This window comes from Bubalus bubalis, chromosome 9 (genome assembly GCF_019923935.1).
Source record: "Bubalus bubalis isolate 160015118507 breed Murrah chromosome 9, NDDB_SH_1, whole genome shotgun sequence".
Lineage (NCBI taxonomy): Eukaryota > Metazoa > Chordata > Mammalia > Artiodactyla > Bovidae > Bubalus > Bubalus bubalis.
In genome coordinates this window covers 43,098,032-43,114,963 of record NC_059165.1, presented here as the reverse complement: position 1 = coordinate 43,114,963, position 16,932 = coordinate 43,098,032, and the positions used below count along the sequence as shown (strand labels likewise).

The following is a 16,932-nucleotide window of genomic DNA, read 5'->3' as shown; positions in this document are numbered from 1 at the left end:
GTTTTTATAAATAAAGTTTTATTTTAACACAGCCACATCCATCCACTTACATGTTATGGATAGCTGATTGCATACTGGACCAGCAGGGTTGCGTATCTGTGCCAGAAACCTCGTGGCCCAGTTACTCGTGACACAGTTACTAATTGGTTTTTCAGTAAAAGTTTGCTGACACCTGGCATAGAGGTCATGTGTAGTCTCATCTGTGTTGGACACAGCAGGAGAGAAAGCAGCTGATAGCGGTACATTTCCAGGCATGCTTGAGAATATAAATATGTGGTTATAGAAAAGATGTTCCACCTTCCATTGCACATAAAAGATATCCACTTGTCTAAGAAACACAGGCTCACAGGATTCTTGGGAAGACGGAAGATGGAATTAGGGAAGGGTTGAGTGAAAGAGGAAAGCTGTGATCCTCCAAAAAGTTTTCCTAGGATCCTTAATATATAGGGGTTCGTTGGGTCAGCATCATCATGTGACATGAAGTGAAGCAGGGGTCCTTTGATTTATATCTAGAATCTCTTTCCTGAAGAGACTATTTCTGCAGTCTCTGCTTAGAGGTTTCTATCTCACCTTCTCATATTCCAGAAAGACGCCCATTCCATGGTCCTCTGAAGAATATTTTTGACTTAACACATCGTTTTGGCATCCATCACCTCAGTTATTCACACCCACAGCAGACTTGCTCTCTTATGACTACATCAGGCCTGAAGAGTTGGCAGGACCAATAAATAATTAGAAATATTCAAAGAAATATCTTAAAGTATTTCATGAAGCTACTGCTGGGGAGTTGGAGGTCAGGGGGAAAGGCTGCCTTGATGTTGTCTCCAAGGATCTGGGTCTTTGTTGTCTGGTGTAATAGGAGTAAAGGAAAGACCTACTTTGAATTCCAAAATCTCTGCTTCTGTGTGGTAAGGCAGGTTCCTCCCAGGGATTTGTCCCTTCAGTCAGCACCCCTATTGCTAATCCAGGTCTTCATATTCAATATTGTTAAAGTAGCACCATGATTCTTTCTAAGTAGTAGTATTCCTGTTAGGGAAAGAAGGGTGTTTATTTTTTTACCCACCATTTACCAGACCCTAATCGACATTAATTAAAGGAGTTCTTCAGCATTTTATCTGGATTCAACTAAGAGAGAATTAAACTGGCCTTCATAGGAGCAGCTACATGAGAATATCTTGATTTATTTTAGGCAAAGGTAGCCTGATGTTTGAACCAAGGAAGTAAACAGATCCATTTAAGCACTAGATCCTTATTTTTTTAAGGCTCTCTGAAAGGTGAAAATGCTGTTTAAGTAGGTTGTAAACATGACCCCTTTTCTCTATTTCTCTTGCTCTGAGAAATCTTAGGCACAAAAAGAATAACAAAGCAGTTCCTGGAATGAAACATTTGCATGGCGCCCCAGTAGCAGGTAGAGGGGAAAAGTCATAATAAAAGAAACAACCTTAGAAAACAGGCCTTTTATCTCAAAGATAAAATGTCTCTCTTTTGGTCTTTCATCACTTTTTCCTCAGTGGAAGGCTCCCCCTAGTCCCAACATATTTCCATTAAAATAGTCAAAGCTACTGCACTGGGGTGTCAGATGCATCTCTTTCTTTGTGGTAATCAGAATTTCAAATTACACAGTTGCCTCTGAATTTCTCATTCACAAAGCTAAACCACTGATAAGAGATAAAGCGCTCTGAAGCCCGCTGCTTCAGCCAGCACAGCACACCGCACACATTAGCACTTTCAAAAGCAATGTGATTTCTATGGTTCTTAAAAGCTTTCTTCATAATGGAGTCCTTGAAATTTCTCAAGACAGGTCTGAATGGCAAAGGGAAAAGAATTATTTGTGGGAGGTCCTCGTTTTGAGTATTGTTAGAGCACAAGAATAAAAGAAAACATCCCCTTGGGGGGTGACCCATGATCTATGGGCTATTTTCTTCGGTTTTATCCCACCCCACATCTTCTTCTTTTTAGGTATTAACTGAGTAGGATATTAGCATCTTCCCCTGAAAAAAAGAGCAGTTCAAAGGATGCAACAAGAGGTGTGATGTCAGAACAGTATTAAGGATGTTAACCAAACCCATCAGTAAATAGTCTTAAACATACCAACAGCAATGCTGACTTCTTAACTTCTGCCCAACAAGTGGTGATCAGTTCTACCTCCAGGAGGTTTTCAACTGAACAAAGGAAAACACTGTCAACAGGAAGTATTTTTAGAGTTCAAATCCAGCTGTAGCAATGGGAAACCAGAATAGTATTCCAAAACACCCCGTTAGGCACGTGGACCCCCTCACTAGACAGTGAAGGGATTTTGCTCCATCACTGAACATGACCTAAAGTCAGACAGTAAAACAAGCTGACCTCTTTCAGACAAGAGAGAAGACCTGTCTTACCTAAAATCTATTCTGCACTCCTAGACTCATCTGGTAATCCCATTTCTTTATTGTCTTCACAGCCTAATTCTATATTTGCATTATTTTGGTGAAATCAGAGACAGCCCAGATTTCCTAAATCCCACGTTGATCCATAGGTTACAAAGGAGCAGTATAGCAAAGTACTGTCTGAGGGCAAAAGATATTTGATGACCAAGAAAACACTGATGCTTCTTTAGTCTCCATATTTATATAATTCACAAAGTCCTAACATTTGGGGGGATGTCATAGTTTCTTTTGAGGATCTGAGCAAGTTGTGAACCTTCTTCTCAAATCACACCCATGACTCTTACATAAGGTCAGAGAGATCTCCTTGGACCCACAGCCTATTTTAAAACATGGCAAGAGCTGGGTTCTATTTCTCCAATTATAATGATAATTTTTATGAACTAGTATTCATTGAGCACTGTGTGCTAGCCGGCCACTGTGCGGAGTTTTTTATATGCATCCACTTATTTCATCCTCAAAACAATCCTTTGAGTTTGGTTCCATTATAGTTCCAGTCTACAGATGTGGAAACTGAGGCTTAGAAAGGCTGGGAAACTTGCTCAAAGTCCCTAGTTAGAAAAGGGCACAGCGGGAATGCGGGTCTAACTCCAGACCACTATGCTGTGAAGTCACCAACAGGTCAAGCTATTTGTCAAGCTGTTAAGAAATGTCTCCTACCAGTTTTTAAACTAGTCCTTCTTGTGTGGATGAGACTATAAAACTGTATCTCCTTTCTTTCTATCTTGTCTTATGAGTGACAGCATCCAGCACTGAAAGAGAGATACCTATGGTAAAAATATAGAAGATCTAAGTAACAGAATCTGGTACCAAAAAAAAAACAAACAAAAAAAAACAAACAAAAAAAACAAATAGTTTGCTTTATGATTCTTGTTAAATCAGGCTCCTTCTCCTTATGAATTCAAAGATGCCTGGGTTGTCAGCCTTACATTTAAGAATTAAACTTTAATCCTCAATGATCTATAGTTGAGGCTACACAAATAAGCATTTCTGCTCACACAACTCTCCTTCCCCTGTATTTCACTTCAAAAGACAAATGTCTTATTTTAGGTGAGCTCTTTGATACCAGTTGGCTATCATTCTTCCCTACGTTTAGCTGTGGCAAGACTCCAGGAGAGAATCAAATAGAAAGGAATTCAACTGTCTGTATTTCCCTACAAGAAAATAAGACTGGCAAGAATTCAGTTAGCACCATGCGTTCAGGACCAAGCTGGCCCCTTTGGCTGGGATAATGGTTTGAGTCTCACACCCTGTACCTGGTCAGTCATCACTAATGGTCCATAACTCCACCTACCCCATGCGCAGAATTTTTCTTACCAAAGCACTCAGGCCATCATTGCCAATTGATCTGAGTTGGAAAGGGGACCCACCTGCCAATTCTTGTTGCAACAGCGGCACACTTTAACCTTGAACTTGTACAGCTGACACCAGTGTCCTAGATTCAGCAAAGAGGTTGGTGGCATTCCAGTGACTAAGGGAGCAGATGAGTGCATCTGAAGTTCCTTATAACGTCATGGCTTTGGGGCACTTTCATTTTCTAAGCCAAGGGATCAGGGTTTGATCTCTAAGAGTTCAAAGACTTAAAATCATTTTGAAGAATTAACTCAGCCAGGGACAATCGGAACAGGTTAAACTGGTATGCCCTTGTGCAGCTCCTATTAGCCTGCTCCCACCCAGAGCTTCGCAGTGGCACAGTGGCAGAGGGTGGGTCTGTCCTGCTTTTTCTGTGTTTTCTCCACATCACATGTCTGACCCCTGGAGGGCTACAGACAGAGCCTCTCATTGCTCCTAACACAGTCAATCCCAGTGCTAACCAGGGTCCTGTCGTGCTCCTGTGGCTCTGCCACCTCTTAAACCTTAGTAAAGGGATGAACTAAAAATGTCAAATATCTTGTTTTAGGGTAAGTCATTCAGGGATTTTCTTTTACTGATGTATGTGTCCAAACAGCAAATTAGGAAGGGGTATCTTTAAAGGGTCTCATGGAACTAACATCACCAGAGACAGCAGTCAAGTTCCCTAGCAGACACAGGAGATCTTGGCAAAGTAGAAGGAAGAGTCTGCAAACCTGAATTTGGGATGGACACAAAACTAACCTAATTTATAGGTAGTGTTTGGTGAGGCAGTAATAGAGTTGCCATCTGTTAACCGCCTACCCAGTCAAGTTTCTCTCTTTTTGAGGCCACATTAAAGTGGAGGCACACTTCTTCAGGAGATCAGGTTTGAGAAAGGGAAGGCAGGGAACCATCCATCTCTGTGCTGGCTAAACGCACTCCTGGAGAAGCCAGATTCTGGTGCTTTCACAGTAAAGATAAGGTCATAAAAGTCCTATTTGCTTGGAGATTTTGAAAAAGGAACCCCATTTCCTTAAGCAATTGAGTTCAGCCTTTGGATTATTTTTTTTAAACTTGTTTTTTTGTTTTTCTCTCGATTTGGGTGTGATGTAAGAAGAGCTTTTTAGTTTTGTTTTGAATAACATCAATCCTTGCACACTCTATGCAAAAATTTTGTAAGCATTGCAATAATGCTATGAATTACAAGGAACTATTTTAACTTTATTACACTTTCTGTATAAAAAATTTGTATTTAATATTATTTCAACTGCAGTCTTGTAAAATATATTAATAAAAATAATGATTGGTAAGAAGGAAAGCACCCTTGTCCACTTCTTTAGGGAATTCCACTTGCACAGTTGATAAAACAGTTACTCCTGTTGACTCTGCCACAGAAATAAATTTTAAGGTTAACTTCTCTTCTCCTTCTCTTTGATCAGTGGCCTAACACGTTATTAAGTCATTTTTGTTTTTAGGAAGAGATTCACACAGGCTGCTTTTTGAAAGAGAGCTTATTATAAGGTAACACCTGCCTAGAACTGGGGAGTCCCCAGGACCTGGAGAAGGTAAGGGAACAGCCATCCTCTACCATTTTCCTAAAGACCTGGACAGGCTCCTTCTGCTGTAGTTTACCACTCCTATCCCTAAATCAGTGAAGAAGCCAGTCTGCTTGATCCACATTTTTAATCAGGATACCTTAGCAATCCTGGTCAGCCTATGGATCAGCCACCTGTAAGCCAGCTGCCCATCCCTGGTCCAGTTTTTATCCTTTTCCACAGAATACGCTAACCCTGCTTCCCAAATGGGGACAACGTATGACAGAAGGCTATCATGGCATCACACACCACAGTCAGTCCTCCATTTCAGCATCTCCCTCTCTTGGCCTGCCAGAATACCACATTTTTTAACATACTATTCCATCCACCTTGGAAGGTGGTGCCCTTCCAAGTCGTACCACCCTATCACAGGATATCATCCTTCAGGATCCCATCCCCATGTCATCTTTTCTCTGCCCTTATCATTCTTAAGTCCCCCGTTAATTTGTTCTAATTTATTTCATGATCCTGTTGTATTGTGATTTACCTATCAGCTTGAGACCCTAGAATGCTTATATTCATTTTTAAAGTTTATAATGGAGTAATGACATATGAATAGATTCTCACAATTACATGTTAAGGTAGAGAGGTCATTTTCTCATCTAGAAAATCTAAGACTAATTTTATTTTACATATCCAATACATGACAGAACCCATATGCATTCCCCATTATACTTTCATCATAGGTTACACCTCCCGTCAAATTAAGCTCCTGACTACAAATGATGCTGAAGCAACACTGCAGAATCCTCAAAAGGTAAAATGCTACAGGGAAAATTTTTCTCACAAGTGGGGTGCAGTAATTTTAGTACATGGTTTCCTTTTTGGGGAAAACTTACCAAAGAAACCTAAATCAAAGAGAATGAAGTCAGAGAAGTCACCATTTAAGATGCATTGGTGAAAAACATGTTGAAGCATGGCTAAAATGATAAGGAAACAGTAATGAGAGAGAAAGGCTATTACTGGTGACTTGAACTAATTGACATGATTGCTAATACAAAATTACAAAACAGATGAAATACTGAGTAGCTAAAAAGAGTTCTATTCATTTTCCTTCACAGAAGGAACTCTTTTAAAGTGGCAAATAGGTATAAAACAGCAACTTTTACATTTCCTCCAACTTGACTCCTTTGAAAAAGATGTAAAAACTCTGTAGTTCAGTTAGCCACCAAGCCCCGACTTTACCCAAGGAAAAGAGTCCTGGGTACAGAGCCAGGGAATGGGAGTCAGTGCAGAGAAATACATACATTTCAGGGAGAAAACCTGTGAATAGCATGTATGAATTTGCTTCTCCAATTAAGTTCAATGACAGGCTAATTTTAGTCTGTGCATGCTAATTTTAATTATTCTCAATAATACCAAATATTTGGTGTTTGGATCAGTTTACAGCCCCCACTGAAGACCCTCCTGACCCATCAATGGAGAAACAAGATCTGCTTTGTGACTCCCTGGCACAAGCAATTAAACATAATAATAGAATCCTTGTGAGATTATTTCAAGGAAAAACTTAGAATGTAAAATGGGTAGATACAATGTGAGAATACAATCTTCCAAATTATGGTATATTTTAATTGAAAGTAAGCATTTTGGAATGGCAAAGTTGAGGACAGCAGATATTAAATCAAGGTAGAAACTGTAACATGAAATCATCTAATCTATTAAAAGACTAAGTCAAGAACTGCACTTAAAAACTTGGTGGGCAAAATTAACCTATAAAACTTAAATAAAAAGAAAATATTTTACAGTAGACTTCATGGTAAAAAGTATTAGGAGAACTTAATTAATGATGATATATAATGATAAAGTTCCTGTCTTGCTGACTATATATAATTAAACCATTATGCTGAACAGGAAAGTAACAAAAACCCTAAATCCACAACTTTGAGGTATAAGAATAAGGAAAATAATTGACAAATATAATTGTTCTCTATAACTTACAAATTGGAAAACTGTTATACATACAAAACACATATACTCCCCTAAGCATGTCATCAAAAAAACTTCCCTTTGACTGTCCCATGATCATATAAAATAAATATAATCTGTAAATGAAAACATTAAAAAAAAAAAACTCTTCAGCCTATATTCTCTGAAAGTAGAAATGGATGGTATATTTAACATAAAACCCTAGGAATTTCAGATTGAAATATATTTTCCTAACTAATTCATGATTGGCCTATTTAAAGAATGAAAAACTCTACAAAGTATGCTGTTTGGCCAAAGCAGTCTTCTGGCATGATAAAAGCATTTAAACTTATCATAGGGAATGAATAAACAAAGCATTCAACTTAAGATTTCAAAATAATCAACAAAAGAACAAATATAAATAATAAACATAAGTTGGCATAAATAATTCTAAATTCCACCAGGGAAGCCCTATTAATAATTCTAAATTTTACATCTTACTAAGTAGAAAACAAAAACTAAGACAAAACTGCTAAATATTGAAAAACATGAAAGCAAGCTTAAGAGATATGTAAAAGTTTAAATGCTATAGTGACATGCTATTCTAAGAAAAATAGAAAACCCCAGTCGTGTACAATTTTAAAAATCAGCTCAAATTTAAAAAGTTAAAGTTAGTGCTTGTTTCTTATATAAAAATGAAATAGTTTTGCTTAGGAAATTCTATCCAAGACATATTTTTCTGATATTAACTCATATATTTTACATATAATGTATATGCATAAACATTCATAAATTTATGCATAAAGAAAAACTACCATAGATTTGGTGTAACCTATGCTTAAAAATGTAAAAATTTTGGAGAGATAAATATAAAATTAAGAGATCAACTCTTAGCTGAACAGACTAAAATTAATATTTTTTATCTCCAACTTATTTTACACGTTTAACAAAATTCCAATCAAAATCCTAACAGAAATTTTCTTGAAAGAAAAAATAATTCTAAACTTTATCAGGCAAAATAATTTTTTTTAAAAGTCAAGGAACATTGCATACAAAAAGCCACTAAAATGATGCAAACTAACAGGCTATTTAAAAGCACAAAATAGCAGTGATGAAGATAGCCATATTTCAAAAACAAAAAAGAAAGATTATTGCACTTGGCATTATTTCCCTACCAAGAAAATACCCTCTCCTTTCTTCATCCTGGCTTACCCCAGCTCACCTTCTAAGACCTGGTTCAGACATCGTCCCTCTCAGAAGGTTTCTCTGACTTGCTTCTCGGTGGAGTAAGCAGCCACTTGTACCCTCAGGGAACTCTGAACAAACCTCTATCAAGGCCTCCCTTGTACCAAAGCAACCTGTCAATTCTTCAACTCATGCCATGAGAATGAGAGCTCAAGAACAAAGGCACAGCCTCCTCAGCAATTTAGCACCTAAGCCCAACCAAGTGTCAGGTACATAAACAGAAATGGTCAAACAGACCAGAAAACTCAGAAATAGACTCAAGTGAAATTGTGAATGTCTTATATCAATGTATCATTTCAATCTACTCTTTATTCTTAAGCACTCCAAAACAGAGAGCAAGAACAAGATGGTGACTTCTGCACTCAACATACAAGTGAGCAGCCTTGACAATGAAATAAATAGCTGCAGATATAAAATACTAATAAGGTGTCAGGGAAACAGGTAGCTGGAATGCCATTACAAACCAATAGAAAAAGTACTATTTGACTGTTACTAGGGAAACCGATCAGCAATTGTTTTGGTGAGGGTAGGGAGGGGAAGTTGCAGATTCCCCCGCTAAAATACCTCAGAGTTAAATATCTTTATTCATCTAGTATCAACTGAATCTTTATTCTCCTCTAAATGAGTAACACACACTCCTTTCTCTTGACTATCTCAAGAGTCTAGCAGGATAAACAGAGATCTAAAAAGGCCAACTACCACATAATATGTAAAAGATAAAAATAATAGGAAACCGACAAGCAACCAACCTATGATGTGAGGAAGAATGACAACAGAAATTGCCAAGAAGAAAGACTAACATATTCAAATACACAGTTCTCTAAGTTCCTGCTTTCCCCACACCACACCTCACAGGGAACTATTTTTAAAGCAGTAAAAAACCATGGGGCTTCCCAGGTGCCACGAGTGGTAAAGAACCCACCTGTCAATACAGGAGACATAAGAGATGTGGGTTCAATCCCTGTGAAGGGAAGATCCCATGGAGTAGGACATGGCAACCCACTCTAGTATTCTTGCCTGGAGAATCTCATTGACAGAGGAGCCTGGCAGGCTACAATCCATGGGGTCACAAAGAGTCAGATATGTCTGAGCACAGAGAGAACTCTTTTTAAAATAGTAAAATAATACCATTAAAAAGAGAAATGGTTAAAAATTATGTGTTTTTAGGAACCATGCAAGTTAATAAAGAATCAAGACATTACTGCTACTGCTAAGTCACTTCAGTCATGTCCGACTCTGTGCGACCCCATAGACGGCAGCCCACCAGGCTCACTAATAAGCAATAATTAGTAATAAGCAGGTAATCCACACAGGTTTGTCATGGAAGAAAAGTTATGACCAACCTAGACAGCATATTAAAAAGTAGAGACATCACTTTGCCAACAAAAGTCCATCTAGTCAAAACTATGGTTTTCCCAGCAGTCATATATGGATGTGAGAGTTGGACTACAAAGAAAGCTGAGCACCAAAGAATTGATGCTTTTGAACTGTGGTGTTGGAGAAGACTCTTGAGAGTCCCTTGGACAGCAAGGAGATCCAACCAGTCCATCCTAAAGTAAATCAGTCCTGGGTGTTCATTGGAAGGACTGATACTGAAGCTGAAGCCCCAGTACTTTGGCCACCTGATGAGAAGAACTGACTCCTTGGAAAAGACCCTGATGCCGGAAAAGATTGAAGGTGGGAAGAGAAGGAGATGACAGAGGATGAGATGGTTGGATGGCATCACTGACTCGATGGACATGAATTTGAGTAAGCTCCGGGAGTTGGTGATAGACAGGGAAGCCTGGCATGCTGCAGTGCATGGGGTTGCAAAGAGTCGGACACAACTGAGCAACTGAACTGAACTGACTGAACTGATAATCCACACAAACAAAAATACACACTTTCTTCCTTCTAAAACATTGAAAGATATAACAGAGAATAAAAGAAAAACAAAAGAACTTGCCTACCTTTTCTATCAAAAAGGAAATGTGAGACATATATCTCAACATTGGTGCAGTGGCCCTTGGCGAAAATTTTCAAAAAGTAATTCACCAATATTTTAATGGGTCATAAAAATCTTCATAAATTTGGCCCAGTAATCCCATCTTCCTCCAAGCAACAATATTTAAATAGGAAAAAGTTGTTTAAGTGACAGCAATAAATAAACACTGCAATAGGATTTAAAGATGGGAAAAAATAGCACCACTACCTAACCAGTTGAAAGGAAAGACTAACAGACCATGGTTGGTTCAACTTGATGGAATATCTTTAAAGGGGTTATGAGGAGTCTACAGTAAAGCAAGATGCAATGTTGAGTGTGTAAAATGATTTATACACCTGACTCAAGACTTCCAAGAAACTGAAGGTGATTTATTTAGATAGTGGTACTGTAGATATGGTTATCATTCCTGTGTTTATGTTTGTATAATAAACTTTTCAAAAAAGACTAGTATCTGCTCTTTATCTGTAAAACAGATTTAATCACACACACTGACACTACCAAAAATCTACATGAAGGAAAACATACAGGCCAAAATTGTTTACTGCAGTGTTGTTTATTTTTGTTAAAAAATTGGAATTTGCCTTTTTCCCAACAATAGGGTAAATAAATCATGGTACATTCAATTCATGGACTATTACAAATGTTAAAATAATTTTAGAAACCATAGGGCAGAATAAAATGAGTCAAAAGACCTAAAATTACATGAAAACTAATTACAACTATATGAACATATATATACACATATACAAATATATATATATACATATACAAATATATACAATATACAAAAAAATATATATATATATAATATATATGTATTGTTAAGGATGAAAAGGAACCACTGATAATTTTAAGTTACATTACGGTGATGTGAATACGATTGAATATTTCTGTTTTCCTAAACTTTTTTTAAGCATGATGACTTTACAACTGCTAATTTTTTAAAGTGAATGAACAAAAATCTCTTTCAAATTTTGCCAAAAAATTATTAACTTAAAATTTTCAGTCCATTTTTTCAACTCAACCAATAGGTCAAATTTGAAAAGACCTCTGAACAAAGAGAACACCTAGGGATTTAAGGTGGTCTTGCCTTCCATTTCACATTTTCTCATTTTTTCATAAGATCTTTGAAAATGTTCTTCTGGGCCCTGTGATGGTTACAAAGCTTGACTACAGATTTGACATCAAAGAACAGACCACACATCTAAGCTCTATTTGGGCACCAAGGTTGTAGGAACTTGGCTCCCCTACTGGACTTCAAGTAAGGACCAGGTAAGAAAGGATCCAACCCTTTCCCCTTTCAAGAGACTTGAAGGTGGAACCCAAGGAAAACTTTTACCACAACTTGAACTTTATAGCTACCTTAAATTGTGAGAGTGATAATTGATACAGTCCAGTCTTGGAGACTCTTTCTGATCATCTGATCACTGCTCTCTTCATTTACTCTCTTCCCTCAAACTCCCCCTCAACCTCCTCCTGCCTCAATATTCTAGGATTGTTTTGTCAAGGTAGACCTTATAGCCCATAATTTCAAGTGGTTTCATGTAGCCTTAATACATCTTTAATCCATCCCTGCCATGATCTGTAGGCTTCAGAACATACTTCCCTTTGTTCCCATGATACTGCAACACATGATTCCTCCTTCAATATCAGACTTCTCTTTATAAAAAACTTCATCATAAGTAATCCAACAAGGTCCTCAGATCCCAATAATTAATCCCTTCTCCAGTACTACGGGGCTTCCCTGGTGGCTCAGATGGTAAAGAATATGCCTGCAATGAATGAGACCCAGGCAAGATCCCACTCCAGTACTCTTGCCTGGAGAATTCCATGGACAGAGGAGTCTGGCAGGCTATAGCCCATGGGATCGCAAAAAGTTGGACACAACTGAATCACTAACACTTCCAGTATTATAAGCAGTTACCACAGGGGTTCTTCTCTACCTTTTAAAAGTGAATTATCTGTCCGATTCTATAATCTGACCCAACTAGTTTTTATTCCTTAATCTTTCCTTCCATAGTCAAGTGAGTATTTGCCAATAAAAGTATGCTTCTCAGCAAGAAAAGAGTTTAACATATGATGGTGGGTATAGACATGGAGGAAGGGCATTGGTTTTGCTGTCAACTAGTCCTGTGTCTGAGCTAGGCCAGTGTCTAAGACCAGGTTCCCTCATAAAGAATGCCAGTAATTCTAACCTCAATTATATGGGCTCCTGAAAACTTTGTCCATCCCCATTCAGTTCTTCTGTAGTTTTCCTTAACTTTGTGTGTATAATTTACTCTTTTCCTTGAAAAAAAAGAATATTTCTTCTCTTGAGCCTCTTCCTTTTTTTCCTGTCTTGCTATATTTTGCATGCCAACATAGTCAAATCTCTCCTGCAATACATACAATCCAAATGTATTCTCTCAACCCTGCTCACCTCAAGAAAATTTACCACCCAAATTCTTGAAAACAGTCTATACTCACTACTTCAACTTTCACACTTACAAATATTCTCCAGGATATGATTACAGAACTTTCACAGGACTAGAAAGAAACAGACACGCCTGAAGGGCACAAGCAAAATCTTGTGCACAACAGAACCCAGGGAAAAGGAGCAGTGACCCCAAAAGAGACAGGGCCAGACCTGCCTCTGAGTGTTTGAGGGTCTCCTGCGGAGATGTGGGTCGGCAGTGGCCTGCTTCAGAGACAGGCATACTGGCAGCAGCAGTCCTGGGAGGCACATGTTGGCATAAGTCCTTGTGGAGGTTGCCGTTAGCCCTATCATAGAGCCTGTAGACTCTAGGACTGGGTTGCCTCAGGCCAAACAACTAAGAGGGAGGGAGCACAGCCCCATTCATCAGCAGAAATTTTGATTAAAGATTTGCTGAGCATTACTCTGCCCACCAGAGCAAGACCCAGATTGCCCCATAGCCAGTCCCTCCCATCAGGAAGCTTGCACAAGCCTCATCCTCAACCATCAGAGGGCAGACATAAGCAAGAACTACAATCTAATGGCCTTTAAAACAAAAATGACAATCACAGATAGATAACCAAAATGATGACATGGATTACAGCCTTGTGTAACTCAATGAAGCCATGAGCCATGCCATGTAGGACCACCCAAGACAGATGGATTATGGTGGAGCGTCCTGACAAAACTAGGCCCACTGGAGAAGGCAATGCAAACCACTTCAGTACTGTTGCCTCGAGAACCCCAAGAAAAATATGAAAAGGCAAAAAGACATGACACCAGAAGATAAGTCCCCCAGGTTAGTAGGTGTCCAATATGCTACTGAGGAAGAGCAGAGAAATAGCTCCTGAAAGAATTAAGAGGTTGGGCCAGAGCAGAAACAATGCTCAGTTGTAGATGTATCTGTGTGAAAGTAGTCCAATGCTATAAAGAACAATATTGCATAGGATCCTGGAATGTTAGGTCCATGAATTAAGGTAAACTGGATGTGGTTAAGCAGGAGATGGCAAGAATGAATATTGACATTTTAGGAATCAGTGAACTAAAAGGGATGGGTATGAATTTATTTCACATGACCGTTATATCTACGACTGTGGGCAAGAATCCCTTAGAAGAAATGGAGTAGCCCTCATAGTCAACAAATAAGTCTGAAATGCAGTACTTGGGTATAATCTCAAAAATGACAGACTTGGTTTGTTTCCAAGACAAACCATTCAGCATCACAGTAATCCAAGTCTAGGCCCCAACCACTAATGCCAAAGAAGCTGAAGTTGAACACAAGACCTTCTAAAACTAACACCAAAAAAAGATGTCCTTTTCATCATAGGGGATTGGAATGCAAAAGTAGGAAGTCAATAGATACCTGGAGTAACAGGCAAGTTTGACCTTAAGTATAAAATGAAGCAGGGCAAAGGCTAACAGAGTTTTGCCAAGAGAACTCACTGGTCAATGAGTACACAAACTGCAGCCATGAAATTAAGACACTTCCTTCTTGGAAGAAAAGCTATGACAAAACTAGACAGCGTGTTAACATGTTTTTCCAGTAGTCATGTAGGGATGTGAGAGTTGGAGTGCAAAGAAGGCTGTGTCGAAGAACTGATGCTTTTGAACTGTAGTGCTGGAAAAGACTCTTGAGAGTCCCTTGGACAGCAAGGATATCAAACCAGTCAATTCTAAATGAAATCAATCCTGAATATTCACTGGAAGAACTGATGCTGAAGGTAAAGCTCTAGTACTTTGGCCACCTGATTCAAAGAGTCAACTCATTGAAAAATACTGTGATGTTGGGAAAGATTGAAGGCAGGAGGAGAAGGGGATGAAAGAGGATGAGATGGTTGGATGGTATCACTGACTCAATGGACATGAGTTTGAGCAAACTCTGGGAGATGGTGAAGGACAGGGAAGCCTGATGTGCTGCAGTCCATGGGGTCACTAAGAGTCAGACATGACTTAGCAACTGAACAACATCAATTTTTGTCTTTCGGTCTAATTATACTGATCTCTAAAAAGGTCACCACTGACCTCCTAGTGGTCAAATCAGTCAGCTTTCCAGTGACTATTTCTCCATTCTGACTCCATGCAGTTCTGAGTCCATACTCTAAGACTGTGCTGATGGCTGCACATCACCCAATTACCTGTCCAACTTCCTTCTAGAACCCCATGTGGCTCAGGCATCCAGCCTGCCCCATGACATCCACATGACTCCAGGAAACATGAACTTCACCAATAAATAATGGATAAATTAAGCCAGAGGGCTCATAACTCCATCTTTATCTTCCATTTTGATGAACATTTAGTGATTTCACAGTATCTCAGAAAGATCTCTGACGTACATTTCAAAATTTGCGTTACTGATTTCATTCCTCTGACAGATCTATCGAGATTCTGATAGTTATAAAAACATTTCCACAGAGAAACAGAAAGGCACCCACAACCAACTCTTTTACCAGGATAGTAAGTTTATACCAGCATCCTTGCCTCCTACTTTCTCCTTTCCTTTGAGTCTTCCTTTGGGTCTTGTTTTGCTTTGGATATCCATCAATCTTTCTTTGTTTATACAATGAGCACAGCTGGCAAAAAGGCAGTGACCTTTCTCTTATGCTTTTCCTGCCTCTGCCAAACAGGGTCTTCATATGAATTGCCAAATAATCCTTTTAAATTATCCCCCTTAATTGTCACAATAACTTTATAAATTAGGGCACAAATGGGGACTTAGTGACTATCCAATGTATATGCCCAGCAGAGGAAGATCTAGAGTCTTTTCAGTGCATTTCTATTTACCGAGCACAAACCACATAAAGGGGGTTCCAGGCCCAAGTGCCACTGCTCCTTCAGAATGTGGCAAATCAACCTTGTTTCCTTTCTGGCCAGTAGTTAGCTATTTGTGACTGTGATAAGCCTTGAGCCTGTAAAATGAAGGTGTCCACTGAATGAGCTCCACTGGCCCTCCCATTGGGTAATTTCACATAGTGCTCTGTATACTATTTCTCAACTATGACCAGTTCTGAATGGAACAGAATCAGCCCACCCATTCATTGACCAAGTATTTAAAGAACATGTGTCAAGTGCTAGCCATGCTTCAGGGTGTTTGAGGATTAAAATAAACAAGGCAGACATGCCTCCATCATCATGGAGTTTATAGTCTAGAGGGAAGGGGCAATGCAAAAATATACAATATGGATAATTTCCAGATATTTTATAATCGATTCCTATTACATAATATAGTAATAGAATTAAACTCCTCACTGAGGATGGTGACATCTGAGCTGAGATTTGATAAGAAGTTAGGCACACAAAGAACTAACAGAAGGGCACCTCAGTAGAGGAAACAGAAGTACTTAGAAAAGTGAAGCAGGCAGTTAATTTCATTACTTAAAGACTGAACATTAAAATACTTTGCTCTTCTTCAGTTTCTTCTGTGAATGAGACATATGGAACATAATTGCTGTCTTTTACCTTTTTACCTGCTGGAAGAGTCTGAATAGTATCCTTCCCTCCAGGAAAGAATGCTATTTTTTAGCTACTAAGGATGGGTTCCTTGATTGACCTTCAAGGTTTGTAATAAAAAAACAAAAAAAGTGTACAAGGGGGTGCCTTTGAGGCTAACAAGAAGGGTGAGTACAGAAAACCTGTGAGGTTAATAAGGAGACAGAGGTCAGTAGTAGCAGACAATTCGCACCACACCATGCCAGGGAGCAACCAAAATTTCCAGAAACATGTTATGCCATACCAGAGATTGGAGGCTGGAATCCAGGGACCAGAATCCCCTACTTCAGCAAAGATTCCTATGCTTCCACATCCAGTCAAGATAATGTAATGAGCTTACATTTTAATGCCCACACTCTGTTCTAAATACTTTTCAAGTAGTAAGATGGTCTCTAAAAAGAAGATAAAACATAATATAAAGCAGAAACTGATAAAAATTCAAAGACTGTGAGACCAAAGCTTTTGAGTTCTTAATGCCCAGGAACAGAAGTTGTCTGTGGGCAATATCCC

The 16,932-nt window shown here is 38.7% G+C and overlaps 1 long non-coding RNA gene across 3 annotated transcripts in view; it reads right to left on the bottom strand.

Annotated features, from left to right (window-relative positions):
* The window catches only part of LOC112586855, a 168,279-nt gene that overhangs the window by 1,376 nt on the left and 149,971 nt on the right, over positions 1 to 16,932 (bottom strand). For 2 of the 3 annotated variants that reach the window (XR_006553255.2, XR_006553257.2), the window contains 2 exons: positions 879 to 1,026; positions 569 to 704 (listed from right to left, as the gene is read on the bottom strand). This is a non-coding gene — a long non-coding RNA (uncharacterized LOC112586855). Of the gene's footprint in view, positions 1 to 568; positions 705 to 878; positions 1,027 to 16,932 lie in introns of those variants that run through there. The other variant, XR_006553256.2, reaches the window with a different exon arrangement.